Genomic DNA, 15,322 nt, shown 5'->3' with positions numbered 1-15,322 from the left:
TATATCTAATCTTATGTTATTCAGTATCTTAGAAATTGCTTCATCTTCTTTCCCAGAATTTGATCAAGCCTTAAAGATAGTACTTACTTTTATTATAGAAAATTCAAGCTACATTCAAGCAAGGACTTTGCTGACCCTTATATTCACAAAACATGACAGGGAAACATATGTTGCTTTACAACAACTCTTAGCTACAAAGCTGATGAGAAAAAGATCTAAGTATGTACAGATATTTTTATAGAATAAATTTTATAATATCACATAAACTATTTCCACAATAATGAGATCTTTATTGTGATTCACATAAACAATTAAATATTGTCTAGAATCATTAAGACTATGGAACTCATTCAAAACTTACAGCAACAAAAAGCAAAAGCCATCTATTTCAGGTGATATACCATTGATATACTATTTAGTTAGCCTACTTGGTGCCTAAATATTAATCATATCCCTGAGATGATGCACTTTCTCCCATGTGAAAACCTTTGAAGGTGGTAATATACACTGCAAGTGGGTAGTCATTCCAAGGAGAGTAATTTGCCAGCCAATACCGTTAAATAGGCTTTGTTTTTGAAACACAAATTACTTTATCTGGAAAAGTTCTAAGGAATGGACTGGGTCTGCTACTGATTATCTACAAAAAGAGATTTAGTTTGGGGCTCCTGGCTCATCTCTCAGGTGAGAAAAAAAGCCAGAAAGCGCATAAGAGATCTTAGCAGAAGCACAATCCTTCACCCCAACTAAATTTTAAAACACTGGGTTTAGTTGGCAGGAAACTGTCTATTTGCTTAATAAAGAACTGTTTTGGAGGAGGCGGTAAGAATTTGGCTGCCTTAAGCCTGAAGGGTATCTGATTTTTCTGCTCTCTCCACTTTGAGAACATAATTCTGTTTTTTTCTTAGTCTGAAAACATTTTGTGATATATGAGTTCGGCCGAGAAGTATCAGGGAACTCTGTCTACACCAAAAAAGGAACTTCAGGGTATTTTGTGCAGATAATGAAAAGAACTTGTTCAGTTTTGCAGCGTAAGTAATTTTTACCACACAAGCTCCCTGCTTTTGTGTTAGCAAAGAGAAATACTTTAAGTCTTTCGGTTTAGAAGATCTTCAAACAGACAATAGTATGTAAACAATCCCAAAGTATATAACTTTACTAGAACAACCTCCAGTCTGTGAGCAAGGGCTTCAGAAAGGCCCCTTCATCAGATTTCATTCTGCTCTTCACCCTGAACAAAGCCTTGGCTGACAATACCGAAATCTCCTTTCTTTGGATTAAACCCCCTTTGCAGGAGAAGTATGCAAATGCTATACTTGTTTCCCTTGCAGAGGCTACTCTAACCCAGCTATCTTTTCACTGTCTGTTTTACTCCAGCAGACCATCCTACCGGCTGACAGGGAGACCAGCCTTCCAATTCAATCTTTCACAACACTGACAGTTGGATGCTGGGGCCTGCCATGAACTCTAAAAGGAGCTCATTTAGTCATAATTAACTATTCCCTGCATATTTCCTAAGGTATGGTAATTGTGCTAAAAGCCAACAAGTGAAGCATTCATTCTGGTTTTCTTTTAAACTTCTATTTTTCCACAGCAGACTCCCCCCCCCCCCCCCCCTTTTTTTTTTTTAATCTTTTCTTTCTTTTCCTCCTCCCTGGAAACATTTAGAGTAAAGAAAAGGAATGACGGTGGAGATAGGGAGCTGCAGAGAACTGTGATGTAGGCAGTTCAAAAGGCAAAGTCTGCCATATGATACAGGACCCCATGGCAGCACTGAGCTATTCAGCTGGGTAAAACATAGAGAAAAATGAAATGAGTAGAATAAAGCTATGTCATTAATGCAGAATGATGGACATCCTATTTGGGTAACAGGGAGTCATGAATATACATTTCTAATTCCTTAGATATGGTGATAAGTGATCTCTGTTTCCATTAGCACCACAGCATATGTATTTAACCAACCTAAAATCTTCAAAAGTTATGCAGATGTAATGCACTTTACGCACGACTCTTCCCCCACTCTCCACAACACATGCACAGATCGTGTCCCACTGTACGCAGTGGGGGTTCTCACAGGAATAAGGTATGATGGATCCAGCCCTATATACAAACCACGTTTATTGCTGTTGAGATTGAAAACCTTGGGAAGCTGACATGGATTATTTACCTTAAAAGGCAAAATGTGACCTCATGTCTCCCCTTATCTGTTTTCTGGTTTAGGTTAAAAGAAGAAAAAGATGACAGCACTTTCCATTTGCTTACTGACTTTGCATCTGCTGGAATTTCATTGCCTTTCAGAAAGTTTGGGACTTACAGGACTTACCTATCCATCATAAACGTGTATAGTCCATATACAAAAGCAAGTGACAACAAAGCTAAATCTCTTCACATTCCCATCTCCTTTCGTAGTGCACTTGGTCGTGCACCAGGAGCGAAGAAGTCACCAGCTTTTGCAACGAATCCATGACAGGGCTCTGTGTGTGTGTGTGTGTGTGTGTTAATGTTGCAAATTCCACAACTGTGCCAAAAGGGCCAAACATAGCACTGAGGCGCCTTATTATACAGCATTTTTCCAGTGACACAAAATGTGGTAGGACCTTCCAAGAGCAAGGCGAGTAAAATCCATGACCTACAGGATTTACATTATAGGTTTCAGGCTTAATGTAAGAAATAAAGTTAATAAACAAAGGAAAAGATAAAGGAGAGAAAGGGCAAAGCTTCAGACAACAAGTTCATGAACAATTGATTTTACTTCTGTTCACATATTAATGATTCTGGTTTCTCTTTTTAGTAGCATCCACCTACCTTTAGCACATTCCCTTATATTACATTTGTTTAAACTCGTAGAATATTTTAGAATAAAAAGATTTTGATTTTTTTTTTTTTTCTTTGAACACTAGAGTGCAACCACCTTTTGAAGAATGAATCTTAAAGAGTAAGCTGGGTAAAATGTTGCTAAACTCCTTTCCCCTTCCTTTTATTTCTAGACTATTTCAAATTCGTGGATCAATGTGGTTTGGAATGTCAGGCAAGACAGTAAGAGCCAAGCTGACAAGCTGTTGCTGGAAATCTTAATGAACTATTTTATCATCATGGACTAGGATTTTGGTTTTCTTTGGGTAGGAGGTTTGGGGTTGTGTTTTTGTTTAACTTCTGTATTGCGACTGCATTATTGGGATCACAACATACAACGGATTAACAACAGAAATTAGGGGGAACATCATGTAAAAGCTTCCCTCAATAGACATAAACTGAAAGTTTTGACACTTCCACAATGTTAGCAAGAAAATATACTTGTTTTCATGCAAATAAAATAGGTGAGAAACACCACATTGATAAGAAGCTTTGCAGATTTTACCCACTGGAGCTCCTGCTTTTTTGCCTGCAGTGCTCTAGCAGCTCTTGAGCAGCATTGCTTCCTCCAGTCCTGCAGCTGGAGATGTTTTTTTCTACCTCTTACGCTTCTATAAGGACCCACGCATTCAGACTGAGTTGTATTTACTCTCCGCCTTCCACAGTAACTCACGGAAAAAGAATTAGATTTCTAAATCACTCTGCTCATTTCAAACATCTTTCTAAATCCCCAAGCATGCTGCAGTTTCTCTACCCTGCATTTAAGAGTCTGGCAGAAGAAGAGGTGTCTATGTCCTGCCGTCTGGTGACATAAGCAATGCTGTGACTCAGTAATGCTCCTACTTTTGATGTCAAACAAGCTGGTACAGTAGTTTTCCAGAAAACGCTGAGGTTTGGAGATGATTTTGGGGAGTGAGGAGTACAGCCACACAAGAGAGCAAGTCCAGGACTTGAAAATTCAGAAAATCTCAGATTTTAAGTTCTCTGAGGAAAAATGGCAAGGATTAATGATCCAAAAGCAATGGTCCATCTGCTAAGAAAATCAAAATCAAGACTTAAGCATAAAGTTCCTGGTCAACGATTTTGACAGGGTCAGGTCAAGAAATCTTTAATGCGCCTCAATCCATCTAAACATACCTCCTTAAAGGTTTAGTAAGATATGTAAATAGCTTGTGGGATATTTAATGTAGGGGTAGGACTTAGTGGAAAAAAAAAAAGAAAAGACAAAGTGGTGACACAAAGTCTTAGAAAAGGATTTTGAGAGAGAGATATCAGTTTACTGCAAGCCATGGCTAACAACACAGATGGAAAAGAAGATTAAAAAGTGAATGACATCAAAGTCAAGGACTACAGACACACACTAAAAAAATTACATGGCCCAGTCCTAGTTTCAACTTCTGGATTGTTTTATACTGCCCTATTTAATTTGAAATATAATACATAAAACAAAAGTTGAAATGTTACTGATTGAACCACATTTCATCAACAGTTGCTCATGTTACATAGAGCTGTTTAGATGACCTCAGGCCTCACTGGATTTTAAAAACACTTTCTACATATCCCATCCCGCCCTCCAAAGGCAAAGGTAATTCACAGAGCAAGTGTTTTTACACACAAGTAGTGATAAAAGCAGTCACTGATATGGAATATGGACCATGTGTTAGAGTTTCTTCCCAGCTGAAAAGTGATTCACAAAGATGGGTAACTTTGCAGACAGCACAGCAGCAAACTCCAGTGATTTCTCAGAAATTTGGGAGAGAAAAGATGTACATATCAGATGATGAATATGTGATGCTCCCACTCACTGCTCCTGCCTAATCTTCCCTAGAGAGTCATGGAACAAAACAGGATTCATTTAGGGTAGAAAAGTCAGGATTTGAGTGAATGACAAACCACTGCAGGAGTAATAAATCTGAGGGACAGTAAGGCATTTACTAATTCCCTCCTGGCTACTATTCTTCATTTGGATTATGAAGTTCCTAGAAGCTAAGGAAACACTGAGTCAGTTTTGAAAAAAACCCAGAAGTTGTATGGTTAAAAAAAGAAATGAGCAGTAATAGTTAAATTCTTTCTTATGTTTCAGGCACCGCTTTTTTTACTTGACAGAAAATGTAGATATGTGGGAAATATTAGTTGCCTAACTATTTTTTTTCTAATTCTGAGTGATAACTTCTTTGGTCATGAACCAAAGACACACACAGGTCACTAACCTGTGTCACACACAGTCCTAAGAAAGAGCTCATCTGCATTTTCCCCACTTCCTGGCCAAAGCAACCTTCTGCTCGTGTTCAAGCAGCTGCTGCCAGTTGCAGATAGACACTAAAGCCACCACAGGTCCCTCAAATATATCTCAGGGGTAAAGGTCTGTCCTGCTAGAATAGAGTTTTCAAACTCTATTCAAATAATTTTAACTTATATCACTTCCCCAAAGAAAGCACCAAAGCAGATATTGGGTAACGAATACCTTCTGAGCTTTTCAAACTCATTTCCAACCTTTTACTCAAATAGTAGTTGGGCATCTGGAGAGCTACCCAAGGTGGGAGAAATTCTTCCACGGGATCCCCATAGATGATATTTCTATTTGGGTATTCTGCTCTCTTTATTGAACTCTGCAAAGGACTGAGCCTGTGCGTTCATTAGCGCAGACCATGGCAGCCAACATTCACAGTGCCTATCTGAAAGAACTCTGCACTAAAAAGTTATCTGAAAGGTAAAGAACGCCTGTGTTTACTGTGCTTTAGCAACTCTTCTTTTTGCTAAACTGGTAGACTGTTAATGCTGAGCTTTTTACATGAAATCAAAACCAGAAAACACACCTAAGTCTCTGTATAAATATTTTGATTAAGGAAGTCCTTTTAAAAAATCTGATTCTGATTCACATTAGGTGGAGAAAGGGAAATTCTACAGCCTGTGGTTACTCAATAAAGCAAACCCTGGCTACCCCATTACCAACTTTAAAACTTTGATGGATGGAAGAAAATGAAAGCTGAAAAAAATCATCAAGGATGTGAACACTAAGCAAACATTCCTCAGCATTCAACCAAGAGACTGCTTAAGCATGAGCTGCAAACTTCTGAGAGAAGCACATGTTTAATATATAAAAGATTAAATTCATTAACAAGAAGAGATACAGCTTGCAAAATAGTTCTTCAGGAACAGCTTGCAGCCTTTAAATCTCATTTACTCAGCCTGAGATGGTATTGTTGTGTCTACGTTAGTTTTGGTAAGGGAGCCAGCCCTACTCCCATTGAAGTCTATGGTGTTCTCCCATTGTCTTCAGGAGGAGCAAAGCTAGACTCAGAGCCTCACAAAGATACCATGATAAAAGACTCCATGATCCCATCTTATTTTCTTAACATTTCTGAAAAAAACTATGGGGGAGAAAAAAAGCTATGCAGTTCACTTCTACTGATATGCAATGTGCCTTTTATATAAAAGTACAGACCAGAGAAGCAAAGGAGTGGTTAGCAACATTTATAGCCAGGGTCCAGCTAAACTGCCTGGGATGAAGAGTTTGCCTGCAACTTTAGCACTACAGAATGTCTTGGAGAAGAATAAGCATTTTTTAATGCTGATATTCTATATAAGCATTCTTTAAGTAAGTACATGACAGGCAGAAGACCCTGTAGTCTTCATTTTAGATTAAAATGTATACACTAAAGCTAAACACTTTATTTATTTTTAAATCCATACTTTCTAAGGGTATGTAGGTTTTCCTGGAAATGAAATTATATCATGCAACTGAAATTGCATTCTGATTTTATGCAGTCTGACTAAGCATTAAAAATGAGCTCTGTTATAATGCAACTTGCAACAGAAACATGTCTTTTTACAACAGCAGCTTACAAAAAAACCCCAACCCCACTGCATCCAGAAAACAAAACACTGCCCCCTGTTAATCATGAATGCAGCTCATATCTACCACGTTCTGTTAAATTGCTAAAATTGCCCAGATAAACCATTTGAGAGTATGTCAGGTTTAATTAATACAACATGACCTGATCATTTCCACAGTTGGGAAGAAAGAAGTTGGCGTTCTTTAAATCCAGAGCTCAACCTGGAGATTATGCTAAGTTGCTTCATTCATAGTCCACACTCCTCCGCACACGTCAGGAGGACAGCATTTGTCCCCTCTAGTGATAAACAAATTATACATGAAATCAATTCCACTTCACAATAATTTTCCCTATTGGGTATTATCTTTCCTCCTCTGCTCCCTCCAGTTAAGCTTGCATCCTGTAACTTGCTAATGAGCTGGGGGCTTTCTGTTCCAGGTGGCACCCCCTGCCTCGAAGTCATGACATTTCCCATTTCGAATGCTGCTGGCATTTTTCGACAGCTCCTGCTAACTAGCCTTTTTGACCTGCACTAAGAGGAACTCATCTGATCGAATCCTCTAACCTGCCAATCATGCCAGCAAATGATCTTCACAGTCACTCCCAAGGCAGGAGGGGGAAAAAAAGGGGAGAGCAAGAGAAGAGGAGCGGAGAGAAAGCTAGCGAGAGAGTGATGGAGTAGGCAAGCAGGCAGCCTCTGCAGCTAGCTAATGAGAGTACTTTAAGTCTCTGAGGCAGCTGAAACATTGAAAAACTGGGGGGAAAATTAGGACAGAACTGAATGCCTAGTGCTGTTATTACTGATTTCTTTCCACCCTGAGATCATTTTGAGAGTAATACCTCTGAGATGTACCATTTTCTGAAGAGCACTAGTTAATTTTACCATATAAATAGAAAACAGATATATTTTTCCATGCCGCCATCAACATGCAAACCTCATAATTCTGCTCTGCCAAGTGGTGTTCTTTACAGAATTAATTAGGAGCTGTAAGCTTGTTAAATGAGTGTCTTCACCTAGGGATGATTTTGATTTTTTTTGTTGTTGGTGTTGCAAGCCATAAATAGTATTTTTAACCTAATTTAAATGCTGGCAACATTTACACCTCTGTATTTACAAGTGTCTGCACACAGACACATAAAACAACAAATACAGTATCTACATAGTCTAAATGTGACTTTGTGGGCTGAAACCAAGCAGAGTCATAATAATGACTCAGTTGTTTTGATTTTGATTGTTTTATGATGTGACACATTACTTACTGCTGAATCTTTCAAGCACACAAGCAGAAATTTAATTGTGTAGATATTCTTTGCCTTCAGATAACTAGTTTTGTTCTTAATCAAATTTAGCAGGTGGACTGTAAGCTAGCTAGTTTTTAATACCCATGCAATGCACATACTGAACAAGAGAGGTATTGAAAGCAATTGCACAATAAAAATTTCAGGGAGTAAGTGTAAATAAAAAAGTGTATACCATGACATTATATGCTGTGACTGTATCATTATAATATCCATGCCAGAAAACATAATGCACAATCAGTTCTTGTATTTATGTCAAAAGACAGTTAGAGAAATGGCTGTACAGAATTAATAGCTAGGTACTGATGGCAGAGAATGACCACCCATAATTACTAAATCAGAATACATATATAGTCCAAACCAACATTACTAATTTATAACAAGACCACAAAATTATGGAAGTACCCAATTCTGTTTCCAGTTCTTAAAATATCCAAAGATACTGTTTCAGTGTTATTCTCCTATATTATATATTTTCATTGGAGAATTTATTATTTTTTTCCTGAATTTGTGGGTTTTCCTCCTCAGACTTTTCATAGCAATTAAAAATAGGAGCACGTGGGAAACCCATCTACCTTCAGCTTATGGGGCATAATAAATTGATGTATTTTTATTAATGGAGTTGTAAACTATTGCTGCATTTTTAGGCAAAATCTCCCCACTACTAGGAGTATTCAGCACACATTTACCTCAATGGGTGTTGCCTTCAGAGCCAATTTTGCAGTGGTTGGTTTAGTTTCTTTGTTTCATAGAGAACCAGGCAATGTAAACTACAGGCTCAAAATAGCAACACAAAGCTCACTCTCCACGGAAACAATTCTGGTATATGGCATTACTAAAATTCATTTTTGTTTACAATTTGGCTGAAAGTAAAGTATTCTGTTAATTCTGAATGCTGCAAACGATGCCTGAGAGGCAGTGCCTCTCATTAGCTTTGCTGTCTCTCTGGGTTACAGGCCGTGCGTGTGTCAGCACTGGAAGCCTCTGCTTTGTCTGGAAACCTCAGTTTCTCCTCTTCAGTGGTTCCACTTTTCCTCCTAGACAAAGCCTAACTGAGGAGTCACGTGAAGAAATAATCCTAAAGGAGAAGTGACTGTCCATGGAAGAATAGGGAGAGTTTAGACCCGCTTCTGCCTCCCTCCCAGTCATTGTCATTTATACATTGTCCTCTCTGCATTCAAATGTCATCCCAGACTATCAGCCCTCTGCAACTCAAACAGCCTTTCATGCCTAGACACTTCTTAAAGCATCAACGGACCACAAAGACTGTCTAGTGGGAATGGCTTGCTATCCTAATATTAATAATACAATACAGTGCGCTTATGGCACGGAAGGGTTTCACCTTCTGTCTCCTAAATTTAAGAACAAACAAACTGGAAAGACAGATAAGCTGTGCTGCAACTGAGCACATGCATTCATGCAAATATCACTAATATCTTCCTACAGCATAAGCGACTGTTAAATTAAAAACCTCTTCACTAAAAATTATTTGAAAATTAATCTTCACAGTGCTGAAGGCAAGTTATCATGCATTAGAAATGAACTGAAAATAGGCTCCAGACTATGTGACGCTACAAGAAAATATGATATTGTCCCTTGCCAAAAGTTATCCATGATCATATTAATGTTTCTTTTTTCTTCTGCCAGCTCTGCAGCCGATGTGGCCATTAAACACTGCAACTTTAAGAAAAAAAAATCATGCCTATGAGTAAGTAGCCACTAATTTCACACAGAATAACATGGAGTGTATAATTGCAAGGAAGACATCAATGGCTCCTAGCCATGGAGGTTTGAAATACTTGTCCTACTAAGTGCAGTGTGTAACAATAAATATGAAGTCTTCCCCTCTGTCCTACTTCCTTTCTTTCCGCCTTTTTCCTTCATCCCTAAAGAAACTCGCAAACTACCTCTCCTCCCAGAATCCTGTCCACAATTTTGGAAATCCTGTTCATGCTTACTTATTTAATCTACCTATTTCCAGGAGTAGATGGTCTTTCAGTGTATGGATCAGATACGCTTTCAGCACTGGTGTTAAGCTAGCTGAACAAGACCACAAGGCGCCCTTTACCAATTTGCTTTCCATACCTCTATGCATTAGGTTACCAACTCTGAATAAGGATTTTTATCACAAAAGCCATAAGACTGCGTGTAGAACACTGGTACTGAGTGCAATTTAGTGACAATGTATTTCACACAACCTCAGACAAAGTGAGCTATTACAGTACTCACATAAGAACACCATTAAAAGTCCCATGAACGCCTTGATTGGGTGGTGGGTTCCTTTTACTGTGGCATACTGGGGGACCTGATGAACTCCTGCATGGACAGTTGCTCCATCCTTAGTCCCCATGTGTTACTCGAGTGAGACAGGCGGTTCCTATGAAGACAGCCTTGCACTGGCCAGCTGTTTGCTCAGTACATTTCACCCTCTGCACAGAGACTGCTGAATACAGGGGGTTTTCTTTATGGCTGAATAGAGGGCAAAATTCAGTCCATAACACTCGTTTTAGACTAATAGGAATAATAGATATCAAGAGGAGAATGTAGCCCAATGCCTGGAGTTTTTCCCTTGTGCATTAAATTTAGGGCATATTCTATCAGTGTGGTGATCTTCTTTGATATTAAGTAAAGCACAGCTGGAACAGTCTCATAGAACCATTATGTTGTTAACATATGAAAATAATGGCACTAGAAGTATTAGAGAGCCAAAAAATGTCTTGGATCCTGCAGTTATGTTTCACAGCTTAGTAGTAATATAACATTTTACAAAATTGATGTTACCATTTCAGTGCTGTTTAGTACTGTCATTACTGGACTCAAATCCAAATTGCTTTCAGCTGCCCACCGCAACTGCATCTTATTAGCCTTTTCACGAAAGCCAATTTATGCAAATCCAGTATTAGTTAAATAGTTAAACTGACCCTCAACATTCATGTACAGACATTGTCTGGCACTAAAAGACGCAAGAGAAATTTAAACCTCCCATCTTCAGTGCTTAGGCCTCCATCTTTTCAACTGCAGCAGCACAATGACTGTTTATAAACATCCATTTGAATACATCCATTAAAAAAAAAAGGCATTTAAAAAAAATGAAACTGTTAATTGCTGTGCTTTTACAGCTCTGCTTTTCTCTCCCAAGCCAGATTTACACTGAATTTCAAGCTCTCACACCTAGAAAGCATTACTAGCTACTTTCAGCTTTTGATTAAATCAACAATGACAAAATCTGGCTGACATACAGTAACTCAGTCCAGATTTTCTCTTTTATGCAGACCTTTCTCCACTGTAATTACTACAGTTTTATCCCCCGAAGCTGGAGAAATGCAGACTTAGAAGCACAGTATATAGTCTTCCATATATACTGGTGATTCAGCAACACTGGAATACCCAGGACAGAATAAATGCACGGGAGTAGTGAATGAGAATGGCTTTTTAATACCGACTGCTGGACACACACACTGCTGGACTACAGCTTCCCTACGGCTCAACCAGGGCAAAGCCGGCAACAATTATGTTCCCACACAGCAGTGCTGAAGAAGCACTCTTACACAATTTGTAAATGTAAAACTGAAGATGACAAACAAAAATGAAACTATTTGGATGGGGATGTGACAACAGTCAGCTCTCTAGCTATCAGAGAATTTTACGTAACGATTCTGTGCTGCTGAACATCCCTGGCCAGAAGCAATGAAATCAGTACCTAGCACTTTTTGCCATTGTAGTGGTAACTGTCACCTCGTCAGCTTTATTGTGTTTTACACAGCTGAGCTGACCCAATGATGCCATCGTTCCTTCGATTGGCTGAGCTGGTGTCAGTTGCTGGCTTAAATGGACACGGAAGAAAGAATTCAGCACCCTGTGATTGAAATTCAGGATTGCTTGGATGCATGTGCATGTGGTGAAGCAATACAAATAAAGACCACTTTTTGTTTTGCTCCAGTGAATTGCCAAAAAGATTTAGAAAGCCAGGGGACCTCATTATGGTAATACAGGTTAAATACTTTAAAAGCATATGGTGTTACCATCCTGAATGAAGCTGTCCCTGCCGGCTCCAGGAAGCAGACAATAGGCCAGAAACACATCTCGTGTCTCTGGTCCACCAATGGGAACCAGGGATTATAAATCACTATGAGAAAACATCCTGTGCTATCTGGTATCAGGTAATGCCTTGTCTTTCCAATTACAATTTGACTCATCCTTTGCTAGAGAGGAACAAACTCTAGCCATGTATTCCACTGGCCAAAGGAAAAAACCTCTAAGTTTTCTTATGGTCCATTCTTGTCTTGGTAAAACAAGATCTGTAGAGATGGGTGAACACAGTATACAATATATCTCAACAATATATGTAGAGATAGGGAGTGCTTTCACAGAGATGTCTCCTGCCCATAGGGGAAAAAATACCAGTGAAAACCATCAGGCACAAAATAAAAACGTTTCACTTTATCGCAAAGCTTTAAAGATGCTTTGATATGGTTAAAAAGATTTCTTTCCTTTCTCCCCCAAAGACCCCTTCTAATTCACTGCTGACAGATTCTTCTGTGTGAAATGGAGCTCATTACCACATATTTGTTAATTTTCTCCAGTAGGGAGCAGTCTCAACATTGACCTTGGTAACTTTAAATGTCAGCTCTTTCCCCATGGGCACTGAAATAATGTGTTGTCTCTCTCTTGGAGCCCAAGACAATGACACATTGTAGTCCACAAAGACCCTATTAGTAGTCTGAGCCTGACAGGGATTATCTAGGTTTTCAGAAACATGTCCTAGGTTACTGCTATTTCAAGGAGTTTTTTGGATTTGTAAGCAGCTATGCTGCAGACAGGCAGCTGAAGCACTACAATATTTTAAATAGCGTAGAAATCCTCAGAGATGCACCTATTTCTTCAGCTGTTCCTTGCAGCCAATTCTGAGGGCAGCAGATGAGCTCTACCAAATGACGATGGAACCATTTACAAAGATACTGCCTTTAATTCCCCTCCTTCACCAATCCGCCAGAAATTGCTGCTTCCAAAGTTGGCAGATAATGATGTTTGCCCATGTATCAGACATTTTTGCGCAAAGTCCAGTCTCTTTGCTTTCCAAACCCTAGAGAAAGGTGGATTTAACTCACTGGGTGTACTATTAGGGCAGTAACATCTGGCAAGCTTGTGGAGAGAACAGCAGGAGGCGATAATTTCTTAAAATATCACAGCAAGATTTGGCACAACTTCTTTGTTGGCACTTTCAATTTTATTTCCTATTCTACCCTGAAAAAAGGAAATTAGGGACACTTGGAAGGAAGACCAGCCACAACACACAAAACTAGAGTTTCCTTCAGCACTATGTTCTGAAGTTGGCTGAAGATGGTTCCTTGTTTGGGTTTTTTTGTGCGTGTCTTCTAAAAAATTCCTTTACAATGTAGAAATGTATAAAAATATATAAAACACGTAAAAAATAGAACCATTCTCCTCCACGCATATCAGAAGATTTACACAAAAACTATCTAAATTTCTTTCTCTTTCACAGTTTTCTGAAGGATATTGGAACACTTCCTAACTAACCTACCACCTCTATTTATGCATAAAGTTAACTCAAGAAGATGGGTAAAACAAGTATGTACCTGTCTTGTCCACGAGACAAACTGTAAGTATTTGTTTGCCTCTTTTTTTTTCATAATCATCTGATCTATTTCCTTGCAATATTGGCACCTTCCAATTTTCCTTTAGCTGTGATGTTATCTGATTGGGCTTGTTGACATTTTAACAGCTTGTACAGTTTGCCTCTATTCCTGAAACTACTGGTCTCACTTACCTGTTAACTTCATGGCCCTGGAGAGCTACTGTCATCTTTCTTTTCACTTTTCATGCATCTTTTTGCTCCACTGAGCCTTGTGAATGGAGACTTTAAGAACATATCGTAATAAATACCCCTTCCTTAATGCTACTCTCCTGCTTACTGCAATTCTAGTCTTCTGGTAGAATCACTGACTCAGCTCTTATCCATTTTACTAACTGAACGTCCAACTTGCCAGGCACTACTCTACTGCTTAAAATCACAGCCACCTGCTATTCAGGTTAAGCCTTCACTACACCTGCTTTTCACACCCAAAACTGCAGTCTCTTTCCCCAACTCCTTTCACTCTCCATACTGACACTTATTTCCTCCTCTTGGTGGTCTCTTCCCTTTAAATGTTTCTACCCATCCTAACAGTTCTTCACCCAGGTCCAGTTTCCATGTCCACATTTCTTCTACCTCTCCCTCTGTTCTAATTTCATTTCATTAATTCCCAGCTCTCTACATTGCACAAGTAAGAGGACTTCTGTTTGGTACTAGTATTATTCCAGTATTATCTGCAGCTTCCCGTCTTATCTCACAAGTCAAATACTACAATCAGGGATTGGTATGTTATTACCCTGTAAGCACCCAACACAACAAAGTCCTAAGCCATGATGGAAAACTGTAATCAATAATGTATGCATGTCACAACATAACATTTGTTAAGTGGCTCCAGATCTCATACAACAAAAGGCACTATTCTACATTACAGCTGTGGTTGAGCAGCCATAACAGCACAGTGATGTACGTCAAAGGTACACATGGCCCTCTCTTTCTGCTTACACATAACATTTTAAAAAGTCATCTGTATCTGCTTAAATAGATATTCACTTAGAATGATCAAACAATTCTCTCTTGTGCTATTTTACATGCTCGTTTGCAAATACAAACTTTCTATTGCATATTGTTTAAATGAAAAATTACATTTGTTTGGAAGCAACAGAGCGTATGTACATGAGAAATAAAATTCTGTATGTAAGCTTCCACAAAAAGGTCTCTAGCACAGATGGGCACATTCTAAATTTACTTTAGATGGATGATGTCACGTTAGAACAGACAAGGTTGAAGAGATGTCTGCAGGGACACAGCCCCAGAAAAAAGTAGGGATTAGCTTGTCAATAAAGATGTAAACAGACTGCTCTGAGGCAGCCTCATTTCTGACATTAGAAAATCTTAAATGGTTTGCTGGTGAAGAGCTTGTGCAAAAATTGGAGCAGGCTGTCAAGACTGAAATCTATTCATTTCAGTTTTTCAATAGCTGCTGCCTGTCAGGCAAACAGCCTCCATAACATTACAGGGTTAAAAAACCAATTGCACATAACATAAACCAGTAAAACTGAATAAAATTAATTAGAGAAAGTTATATCTGACATTGTAACAAGCAGGCTTACCTAAAGACAGACTTCAGGAGAATATCAACTATATTTGTATGAGACTGTACCTTCAAATAGGTACATGAGCAGCATGTGCATTTATCTCAGCTCTTAGAACTTCCATAGTAAGCTGTTATAATGGCCAAAATTAT

General features: G+C 38.8%; 1 protein-coding gene across 3 annotated transcripts in view; it reads right to left on the bottom strand.

Moving 5' to 3' along the window:
- CDK14 (cyclin dependent kinase 14) overlaps positions 1–15,322 on the bottom strand; it is a 318,486-nt gene that overhangs the window by 46,929 nt on the left and 256,235 nt on the right. The window lies entirely within an intron of this gene.

The sequence above is a fragment of the Strigops habroptila genome, chromosome 1, assembly GCF_004027225.2.
Source record: "Strigops habroptila isolate Jane chromosome 1, bStrHab1.2.pri, whole genome shotgun sequence".
Lineage (NCBI taxonomy): Eukaryota > Metazoa > Chordata > Aves > Psittaciformes > Psittacidae > Strigops > Strigops habroptila.
The sequence above is the reverse complement of the archived record's forward strand: the minus strand, read 5'-3'. Positions and strand labels throughout refer to the sequence as shown.